Source organism: Condylura cristata, unplaced genomic scaffold (assembly GCF_000260355.1).
Source record: "Condylura cristata isolate star-nosed mole 26May11 unplaced genomic scaffold, ConCri1.0 scaffold00001, whole genome shotgun sequence".
Taxonomy (NCBI): Eukaryota; Metazoa; Chordata; class Mammalia; order Eulipotyphla; family Talpidae; genus Condylura; species Condylura cristata.
Genome location: NW_004567102.1, coordinates 54094741 through 54106895, shown reverse-complemented (window position 1 = coordinate 54106895; position 12155 = coordinate 54094741). Strand labels below are relative to the sequence as shown.

Below are 12155 nucleotides of genomic sequence, written 5' to 3'. Positions count from 1 at the left end.
TTTACTACTATTTTCCCATTCTTCTAAAATGGAGATAATGATCTTCACATAACATTCAGCTATCATACATAAGTGGAGAGGTTGTGATGACAAAGTAGACAATAGAACAGTAGTGGTCACACTCTCTTAAACACTGGAAAATCTTGCCTCAGGAAATCAGGTTCTTACTTATTTAAATACTGTCCATTCACAATTGTTATTAGAAGAAGAACATCTGAAGAAATCCAAATCTATTCATGAATACTCTTAAATATTTCTTAAACTTATTTCTGTTTTCATCTTAGAGTGGTTGTTCTATACAGTGGTTGTTCCATAACAGTGTTTCATCATCAAATATAACTCCTTCGTTGTATATGTCTTATAGTCGATGAATTAAGGCACTTGTTCACATGTTTCAAGAATGTCAGCTTGAGGTACATCTTCCTGTATTATTATGTTTCCTGTTATTTTATTTGTTAATTCCTCTAATCTTCTCATTTGTACTATTGATACTATGGAACCCATTTATTCACTTGATCAAGCTATTATTACTCAAAGTATTCTTTGTGATTTTATGTTCTTCAAAGCATGGCAAATTAAAATTACAAAAAAAATCATTAATTTTCAGTAAGATCAAGCTAATGTTTCTTTGCTGTTAATGCTGTTTAATCACAACCAACATATTACTTTGGAAAATTCAAGAAATAGGCAGTTGTTCTTTCCCATAAAGCTTTACTAGACTACAGTTACTAATAAATTCATTTCCAATTCTTTTTGTACTTTTTTTGATAGCAGGATATAGTTACTAATATAACATCTGTACAAGAAAAACTACCACCCTGAATTTTTTAAATGTACTCAGAGAAAAATTTTTAATGGAAATATTTACTTTTGATGATACTGATTCTCCTTTTAATTATTTCTTCATTTAATATCATAGTAAATACAACACTACTTATAATAGGTAAAATGGAAAAAAACCCAAAGGTCCAAAAGTAGATGACTGGATCAAGATGTAGGTTATATATAAATAATGGAATACAATTCAGCAATCAAAAAAGATAAACATGACATTTGCTTCAACATGGATGGAGCTAAAAGAGATCATGCTCAGTGAAATAGGCCAGAAGGAAAAATAAAAATATTGAATGGTTTCACCATAGGAGGAACATAGGGGAACCAAATAAGAGATCAGAAAATAATAACAATAAAAATAATACCAACAAAATTAACAAGCAACCATAAGTTGGAAGTAAGACCATAAATCAGAGACATTCTGTGAGGAAGGGTGAGGAAAAGGGTTTATCAAAACAGAGGAGAGAAGAGCACACGGAACTATAGTGGGAGTTCACAGGTGAATTGGTGGTGGGAATTTTTCAGAAAATACACAGTGATATAAAAGATATAAATAAAATAAAGATAAAAATAAAAACAACTACACTAAAAATGACCTTACATCTTTAACTTGATTAACTTTTCCATTGTTTTCAGGTTTTCATTTCATTGAAAGCATTAGACAACATAAAGAACACATTTTTTAAATAATATAAGTTTATTTTTACATCATTTTGTGCCTTTTTCCAAATACCCGTGGGGACTAAAGACATTTTTTACCACTTACATTTAACCTCCTTTTTGTTTTAACACATACACAGACATAAATGGTATATGAAACTCTTCCTTTCCATTTGCAGCATTTAAGTTGTTAAAGTACTATATTAGTAGTACCTATACCAAAAAGGTAACTAAAAAACAAAGATGTCTCTCATTAAACATACTAAGGTTCCCACTGGCTTATTGATTTTTTTTTCTGTCAGTTATGTGTCCTAAGAAGTTCAAAAATCAGCAGAGAATGTGCCAGCTTAAAACAATATACATCATTCTCATAAAAATTATCAAATTGTCTCACTTGCAAAAAAGTACTTAGACCTCATACCACATGCCAATCAAACACTAAATAAATATCCATCTATTGGTTACAATATGAAGAAACTTAAGAAATATGTTAAGATTTTTTAAGTTATTAAATGCTAGTATTACTAGCACATTTTCTTATATAACACTGTAAGCACTGCCAAGTAAATATTTTTTCTTATTCCTTCTAGGCTTAATTTCAATAAATAGCATCAATTTTTAAGATAGAATCTGATGCACCTTATTTAAACTTATTTGTCAAAAGTAGAGATATATGCACAGGTATAATTCTGAGCCGGTCCAGTGACTTAAAATTTCACCTTGTTGCCCACTCGCCATAACAAAAAGTATCACTCCACCTTTGCACATTGAAAACATCTCTGTCATGAAGCACATGCTACTATGCTAGACATACAAATGCTCTATGGGAGAAATGGCCTCAAATTATAGAGAAGTGAACTAAGGACAAACTTTTAGCTTTGAAAGGGTAAAAAAAGCAGAAAGGAGAAATAATAGGGAAGTAAGTGGCACAGAAGGGTAGTTTCACCCCTAAAAATGTCTTCCTTGTGTACACAAGAATTTCCCAACTGCAAAACCATTAATGGGAAGACTATAAGAAAGGCAGGTAGGTGGCATAAAAGAGAATGGGGTCAATTTATTTTTATTTCTTCAACTATTTTTTTTTTATTCTTCAGCAATAAAAGTATTTTTAAATAAAACAATTTTTTTTTACGCTGGAAAATTAACTACTCAATCCAGGAAGCAAGACTTAATAGAGAAATGAAACTAGAAATTAGACCATCTCATACAACCCACCCTGAGGCCAGATGCTAGACTCACTCATCCCTCATTTTTTCCAGAACAAAGATATGAGGACAATCTCTTTTTCTGCCTAGTTTCATTGCAAATCCCACGACTTCCAAGATGATGAGTTATGTGAAATATGGAAAGTGAAGTTCATTATTAACTTTCTCAGGAATGCCAAACTTAAACAAAATACCTCCAAGTTAATGCTTCAGCACTGAACACTACAGAGATTATCAAAAATCTTTGCTAAGAGATAACTCTTGTTCTTTAAGACTGCCCTCCCCTGTCTATGCAGGCATACCTCTTTCTTGTTTTCTTTACCTCATTTATTGGGTGTTTAGTTCAATATTATTTTTTATCTATCCTATACAAGGTGGTACACAGACCTGGCTCTTTCATTTTAGTTGTGGCAAAATATTCACAATTTCTTTTTAATCTATTTCTTAAAGAATCTTATTTTTTTTAAGATCTATTTATTTATGCATACAGAGCTGGAGTATAGCCCAGAGGTACAGGGGTGGTGAGAAGATTCATCAGAGACAGAGTGGGGAACAGAACAGGCAGATCGAGAAAGTACACTGCTGAGGGGAGCAGCGGGCGGGTCAGGAGAGGTCTGCCACGCCATGTGGTCACCTCCGGGGCAGGCGGGAATCGAACTCATGCGGAAGTGGCTTTAGCTTCTTAGTGCTGCGCTTTAACCCGCTGCACCACCAGGGAGGGCCCAAGAATCTAATTTTTTAAGTGAGTTTTCAAATAGTGGCTTTCCCCCCCATCTTCCTGTTTCTTATTTGTGGGTCTTATTGTGGGTCTTTATACCAACACACACACACCACACACACACACACGCACATTTTTTCTTAGGCCTCTCATACTCCAAATTCTGCTGTTAAATCTTCTGGAATCATGCTTCCTGGCCCTCTCTGTATAACGCACTGAGATACAGACTGTAGACAGAAAACACCTGAACTTTTATCAGAACTCCTTTGGGTTAGAACTCCTATTGTTAGAGGGAAAGGATGTCCCAAACCTCTATAAATACAGGTTTTGTGGACTCCACCCCCACTCCAGACACCAAAACTACAAATCCCAGCAACACCAAAGGGAGGACTGCTAGGACTCAAGAGTAAAGTAGCCATTTTGGGTTTTTTGGATATAAAACTGGACATATTGGGCTGAGGGTCTCTCTTTCGGCCTCATGGCTGGCAGTTGGTTGGTTGGTTGCTCTTGATCAGCTTTCAGTGTGTTTTGGGGCTCCAGGTCAGCAGAACTGTAGGACACATTTAATTAACGTTTATCTCTCTCTCGCTCGCTCTCTCTCTGTCAGTCTGTCTGTCTGTCTCTCTCCTTGGACTGGTTCTTTTTCCCCTTGTAAATAAACCCATGATTGACCTTTTTGTGTGTGACTGCAGTGCAGTTGAATCTTAAGCGCACAGGTGAAGACCCACAGACAGGCCAATTCATCTTAGGTTGCCTGTCATTCAGAAATCTGCACAACTAAGTGTAAGCATGAAAATTCTGGAACTATGTTTGGAATGCTGTGTTAATTTTCCCAAGGTTAGGAATTAAAATGGCATGCTAAAAACAAAAACTAACAAAAAAGTGTCTGAATCAACCCTTAACAGTGTGTTTCCATTGACAGTGTTCTTCGGCTATGCAATGTGGGAAAAAAAAAGAAAAGAAAAGAAAAGAAAAGGTGAACTCAACTAACTCAGAAAACTCAAACTGAACTCTCACACTAATTTGATGTTGGAGTTGAAGTTGATTGAAAAATTCTTCAGCCTTCCTGGCATATCCATATTCTGGATTTAATTAGTACTGCATTCTTTTCCCTCATACACACACAGAGAGAGAGAGAGAGAGAGAGAGAGAGACACTATATGCACTGTGCATCTACAGGTCAAATCACAAACCTGAATGATCAAATAATTTAGTTATAATTTTATGAGAAATAGTACGTGTGCCTCATAGATAGTAACAAATCTGTTACTTCTACTCATTTATGCTTTAGATCTGTGTCAATTAAATAACTAAATGTATGAAAAAAAGCAGCTCAAGCTAATTTTCATCCCCTCTCCTCAAAAATATGATGGTTGTCTTTATAATTATCTACAGTAATAATTATATTTGTAAAACATTATAGATACACAAATTTTATAGTGGACAATTTATGTGAATAAAACTGAGCCAGTGTTAGGAAGTAACTGAGCTTTCAGACTGGTGACTTTCTTTCCCATGTGTGAGAGGTCTTTTCCTGGGAGGGGGGAAGCACAGACAGCCACATATTCAAAATCTGACCCCAAATTGAAGCCAATCCATGCCTCCTGTATAATCCATGACAATAGCCTTAGGGAGGAAGATTAAACAGCTGGGTTTTGTAAAACTATGTAGTTATCTGTGATTTTAAATCCCCATTCTAGATCAGACCCCTTGCTAGAAATAATGGAAGATCTCAGTGAGTATTATGTGCAATTTCTGTGTTCTGTGGCAGCCTAAGAAAGGATGCCCAAATCTGAAATAAAGCACAGACCATAATGACAGTGATCAAGAGGTAATGAGGAACCTGCTCTTGCAGTTTGAAGCACACCCTCAGAAACAGCATTCATTGTTCCAAGGATAGGAACATTCAGAGCACTGTGGCATAGAGCAAGCCTTCATGCAAATCCTCAGAATAGACATTGTGTGAACATAATACGTCAGCACGTATACATGCTAATCTTTCATGATGCTCTCATTCTATATCATTTCAGGGATGGGGTAATGATAAGAAATGTGATTAATTCAAAAAGAAAATGGTGACAATGTTCAATAAAAATAACCAAAAAACAGAAAATGCAAATAGGATAGTCCCTTGTTGAGCAGGTAAAATAAAGTTAAGCAATATAAAGGACAATGGATGGCACATAATCCATCTTGGCAGATCTAAAAGAGACTGTTTTATTGGGGTATTTTACTACTGACAGACTTTCTATCAAAATGAAAATTGTGTACATATTAATAGTAACTTTCCACATATAAATCAGCTTGGTTCTAGCTACTTGCCGTTCTTCTCAAACATGTCAATAAAATTTGAGACTACTGAAATAATTAGAAATATGTGAAGTCCTATAAAATCTCTATGACTTATATAATGTCTTCCTTTCAAAGTCAACAAGTTAGAACTTTTTTGGTTATTTAGTTTTCTTCTTCCTCATAAGTATCAAGTATATAATACATTTATTATGACAATTTGCACAATTTTCAACATATAATATCTGTTCTCTTCTCTTTCTCATCTTTCTTTCTCCCATGTGTTTATGTTCATGTGGTGCTGTAAAACTAAATGGCATGAGAAAGAAGTGAGTATGAAAAACACAGGTAATTGAAAAGAATAAAAGTTCTTGGGTAGATATTTTTTTAAAGAGTTGTGTTTCTGATGATATTAAAGTTCTTTCTCTAAAATCATTTTCCTTCTTTTACTGTTCACCTAGTCCAGGACTCTCAGCACTTTCCTTGTCTACTCTCCTTTGCTTTGAGATAGCTTTTTTCTTTTTCTACTATTTTTTTCCCTTTCTTTGCTTTTCCTCACAATACTGGCAACTATCACTCGAGGGTTGCTTTTTCTCTGCACTATCATTGGCTCTTTTGAGGGAATTCTATTTGTAGGTGAACATCAGTATGTTTAGACGGAAGATGAGTATGTTCCCAGATTCTCACCACAATGAAATTTGGAAACCACATCTTAAAGTGACTCATTCTCAAGCAGATGACATTTTCCCATAGGAACAATATATTGTTTGGGATTTTGATTCCTAACTTAATCAGCCTCAAATGAATCATAAACATGATTAACAATGTCTTTAAATAAAATAATAACTTCAAACTTCTAGAAAAGACAGTTAAGTTCTAAGACCTAAGAAACAGATCTCAGTGTATATTGATGACTATACTGCTGATCACTGTTACATACTTCCAGACAAAATAAAAGGGCTGCCTTTAATTTAGCATAAACCTACATGTGGCTAGGTATAAAAGTGTGATGTTTGACAAATATAAGTAGAGCATTTCTGAGTTAAATGAAAACAGAGCTCACCTCATTCAACAATGTACTCAATGTACCAAAATGGACTTTATTGATTATGATATGAATCCTGTTTTCCATCTAAGTATGAGACATGGGATTATTTAAATGTCAAGTCTTAAAAAAACTAAGTGACTAGTGTTGTTTGACCTGTTCATGGAAATAATGGTGTCTTTTTACTATGTTGAGGAGTTAAAACTACAGTAATTGTTTCTAAAGACTTCTTTGGCACAATCTGTGTATTAGTTCCTGAAAAAAACCATAAGCAAATCATGGAAACCACTGAAAGTCCCAGATATTACTGCTAAATGTAATTAATGTTTTCCATATTCTTGCTGAAATTGATTTTCATATTATACCTATGTTACAAATGATATATAAAAAATTACCTGTGTTTTAGATAAAGAATCACAAGTCTGTTCTTTTCTCTAATCCTAAAGATTGAGTTAAGGACTTTTGAACCTGAGTCTCTTTATAATTGGTGAAGCTGTGGCACTGCCTCCTAAATTGAATATACCAAGGAATGTTGATGAGATCAACTCTAGGAAACAAAACAAATGATATATGCTTAATTTTCCAGTTCTGAAAAGCCACTTTATTCACTTCTGACAACCTAAGACACCAAAAAGTTAATCATGACATGTATGGATCATATATGCATGTGTATGTGTGCATGTGTGTGTGTGTCTACCAGCTATGTTTTGCTTATATATATATATATATATATATATATATATATATATATACCTGTATATAGATATAAACATATACCTGTATATAGATATAAACATATACCTGTATATAGATATATGTTTATATATTTGCATATATGTGTGTATATTATCTTATAAGGGGGAAAGGATGTCCTGAATGAACTACATCTCAAAAAATTTGAGATTTAACAAATTAAAAAGTAAATTAAAATTACTGCCAGATCAGTACCCTAAATTACCAATTATTCTGGTTTGGTATCCTTCAAATTAACAAGTATACCCTTTTTGTCAAGGACTGATGGAGTTGGAGTTTCTGGGGGTATGGACCTCTATTGTTGTCACCCAGAAAGTCCTGGAACACAATGCAAATTGGTCACACTAACCGCCAAGCACAGAGGAAATATTTACTTTGGACATAGGAGATAGAAGTTCCTTTGATATTTTATTTGAGTGCTAGGAATTATTTGTGCATGCAAGAAAATATAAAATCAATGTAAGAAAATAGTGCTATTAGAATAAGAAAGGAAGATATGAATTGTGCTATTTAGAGTGTTTAGCATGCTGGAGTTATAACTTGTTTTAAGGTAATCATGGAACAGATATTTACTATGCACCTTCTTAGAAAGTAAGAGCCTATAAATGTGTAAATTCAGTCATCAAGAAATACAATCAATGTGCAAAATTATTTACTTGCATATAAAGAGATTGCCTTCTAATACAGAGGATTAAAGGAAACCTATTTTCATCAGGATGCGGTTTAGTATCAATGAGGTACTTCAATTCATTTGAACTGAGATTAAATCTTAGCATACCATCCAGGGCATAGATTCATAGCTGGCATGCATGATCCATTTGTTCTAAAGGGAAAACAGATGAACAGTGTAATTGTATTTTCAAAATACTTTAAACAGCTTTGATGCCTGGGAAGTCACTTTACTTTCTGCCAACAAAAATTGCCAATATTCTTTTAATCTTAAAAAAAAAAATACAGGTTTAAAACTCCTCGGAGATTAGTATGTACTCGATTGAGAGAAAAAAATGTTGGAAAATATAGGCCAAAATCTTGTATCATTACCACAAGTTCAACATAAACCATTTGACAAATATGTATTAAGTTAAATGTAAAAGAAATTCTGAAAGATTTCCCTGCAAGAATATATGTCTTAAGTATCTGCCCTGGAAATATCACACAAAGGAAGTTAACAAATAAGCTCTTGAGTTTCTAAGTATCTTTCTCCCTGTTGGCCCAAAACTTCAGTTCACAACTCAAACTTTGGGAAAATAATTAAGGAAAAGTATCCTTTGTCTCTCAAGCTGTAGTTTTACTTTAGGGAATGCATCATTGACTAGACAAAAGTAATTTGGATTTGAAATCATAAGATTATTTCTGAGTCCTAGTTTTACTACTGGTTTTAAGCTAGAGCTGACCCCATAGCCCTCTATACCTATTTAAATACCTGTCAAGTTATAATAAAACTTGGTCCACCCACCTCACAAAGGGTGCTGTAAGTGTCCATTGTGGTATTAATAAGAAAACAATTTGCAAACCCTAATTTGGCTCACTGGATGTCCAGCTACATAGTGACATCTATTACCCATTGTAATGCCCTCCTAGTGTTTTATCAAAATTTCCTCTCCTTATGTTTTCATTTTATTTGCATTAGCTGCAATTACTCTGTTTAATAACAAAGACTAGATTGTGTGAGTAATTCACATATGTAGCAACAAGGGGCAAACTGTAACTCTCTCTTTAGTGAGATGGTCCAGCAAGTGTTCCATAAGGTTCTCTGGAGGTCTTCAATTGCTTTTGCTACATTTCCTACAACAAAATCTCCCATTTGGGCAGTCTGATTCTATGGGCACCCATTCCTAGGTGGTTGTTATAATAGGAGCTACTCCTAGCAAGTACACTCAATATAAGTTCGATTGCTTGCTCCCCAGATTTTCGGGCACCTGCCCTGAAGCATGACTCTGGGCATCTCTCCTGGGCATCTCTCCTAATATGTTCCATGTTTCTTGGTAATTTCAATGTCATTGCCTCACTACAAGTGTTTGTTGATTAGCTTTATGTTGCATCACGCTGTATCTGATGCTAGAAATAAAAATGTAAGAAAAAATGACTATCCCTTCAGAAATTATATATAGGCTAGTGCTAGTCAGACACTTAAAAATAGAAGATTTTGGCTAAGTGCTCCACGGTGGTCTGATCTGGAGTCAGGAGAACGTGGTTTTCTCTGTGCCTTCCAAGCCCAGTTCTTTCAAGGAAATAGATGAAAACTGCTAGCCTGAGATCTACAGATGTCATCTATGCTATAAAGAAAACTCTGGAGGAATTTTGAATATACATATAGATGTGTGTGTGTGTTTTCATATTAATTTCATATCATATTAATTTCATATCAATTATCCAAAGTACCTTCTCTTCCACATCCATAATCCTAGTTCACAATAATGATGGTTAAAATTAAATAGGTATTTTACATCTAACCATTCTTGGAAGATGAAAATATCCCTGCTAATCTGATCACTGATTTTTTAAAAGCTATGGGTATATCTACTACCACCTCTTTATCACCTGTAAATATTCTATTATTCTGCAAGGTGGGTAAGGGATAAATACAGCAAAGCAAAGAAGGAGGTATTCATCTATGGCAGAAGTGGCAAGTGTCCTCGTCACCAAAAGCAGCCTCATAAACATCCTCAGACTCCAGGACTTGCTAATTTTGCTTTGCCAGCCCTAACGTGCAAAATCTGGCCCTCACTGCCACCTTGCTTTGACTAAAGGAGCCTGATATGGCAACCATGTGCCTCATTTTGCTACTAGTCAGCAGTGGAGTTTTTGGCAGAGGTGATAGAAGAGGTGGAAAAGTAGAAAGCTACACTGAGGCAGCTCTTTAAGAGTCAAGGAAAATGGTATGTTCTCTTTTAGAGAAATTACAAGGGCCATTACTTCCAACTAAAGGTTATTCCTGTGCACTCAGCCACTATGTCATTAAAGATGCCTTCATGACCCAGGTGTGAGAGCCACAGAGCTGTTTGAAATCCCAGTGCACTCTGACAGCAGCAGATTGCACAGCCAGGAACAGCAGGTTTTTGTGTTGAAATTGACACGGGAGAAAAGCTTTTCTTTTTTTAAAGTAGAAGTTGAGTTTATTCATCTGTTTATGACACAGTACTCAAGAGGCAAAGTGTTTCACATCATAGATTTCTCTTCCAACTCCTTGGAAAGTTCATTTCTTTGTCTAAAATGAAAGACTAGATGGAAAAGACAGGCAATGCTTAGGCTACTGAAATAAGGAAGGCAATAATGCTAAGGTCATCTTTACAAGTTGGAGCACAGAGGTTGTTAGCTAAGCGGCTTTCTAGGACTATTAGCTGAAAGCTTTGCACTCTACTCCTGGACACAGCTGCCTCCTCATCTTCAATTCATCCCCATCCCTTAAGGGCAGCAGTGCTTTTTGGAAGTCATTGTTGGTATCTTGCTGGATGTAAGAGTACAGTAGGGACTTTCCATAATTTTTCTTGAATTTAGACCAAATTTTCAACATGTCCAGTTCACTGAGAGAAACCATGACTGTAATAAGGACTTTATCACAAGGTACATTTCTTCAAGATTGTACAGTTGGCTAGCAAAACACTGACACTTGTTCTTAATACACTGGGCCAGGCTCAAGAAAGCATTTTCCAGGTCTCCTTTGACTCTCTTATGCCCTCTTCCATGTCATAAGGGCTATCGCTCTTCTACTTTTCAAATACTTTCTGGAGGTGACACACACTCTACTCTGTCATGGTGTTGATCCACTTGGGGTTATCAGTTCCTTTCCTTTTCACTCCAGCAAATGGAGATCCCTGGCATCTTGGTCAGTAAGTTCACAGTCAATGACAGAGCCCTTCTCTGCCCTTCTATCCTCAATGCAAGGGCAACCATCATCTTGCAGAAGTCACCAGAAATGTTGGATATAATATGCTTCTCCAAATTTATCTTGCATATTTCCTGGTAGACTCTGTTAACTCCAACAAATGATCTCTGTGAGAGATACCTCATCGGTCCTAGTCCCTTCAATTCCAACACATCATACTGAGCAGGTATTACCAACAGGCCCAAAATCATCATCTGTAGGTAGAATGACAAGGCTGACTTCAGTGTTTATGCAAGTTCTTTTTTGGCCTTTCTATGGTGGGTAAAAGCAATAGCCATCTCTGTCCATTGCTGTGGCTGATCAAACTGTTGATGATGATGACCTCATCCACACCATTGGTCTTGATGGGTATTTCACTGTTCAAAGTATACACATTGACTGACCCATATACCACTTAGTGGAGTGTGATCACCCTCCAAGTTGAGGTTGGGCAGAATTTCATGAACAGTAGACATTTTGAAAGAAGCTGAATGAATGTCAAGAACTGCAGATTCCCTAGAAGTGGTGCCAAGAAAGGCAATTCCACAGAATTTTTTCAAATAACTTTTCTTTTGCAATTTCGGAAGAAGGTCCTGGTTAGTGTAACCATCCTGAATAGCCTGACAAGTCTGGCTGGAGGCAGTATCAGGAGAGCAAGTAAAAGAGATGCGCCTGGACAGCCACCCCCAGAAGAGCGTAAGCCCTGTGACTTCACTCTGGATGACTAAGCAAAGGCAAAGGCACTTTATGAGAACTGCAGGAAGGAGCAGCAGCCTGTTTTTAAAG

At 35.8% G+C, this 12155-nt stretch overlaps 1 pseudogene; it reads right to left on the bottom strand.

Moving 5' to 3' along the window:
• Positions 1-10841: 10841 nt before the first annotated feature.
• On the bottom strand, positions 10842-11851 carry LOC101633900 (annotated as a pseudogene).
• Positions 11852-12155: the final 304 nt, after the last annotated feature.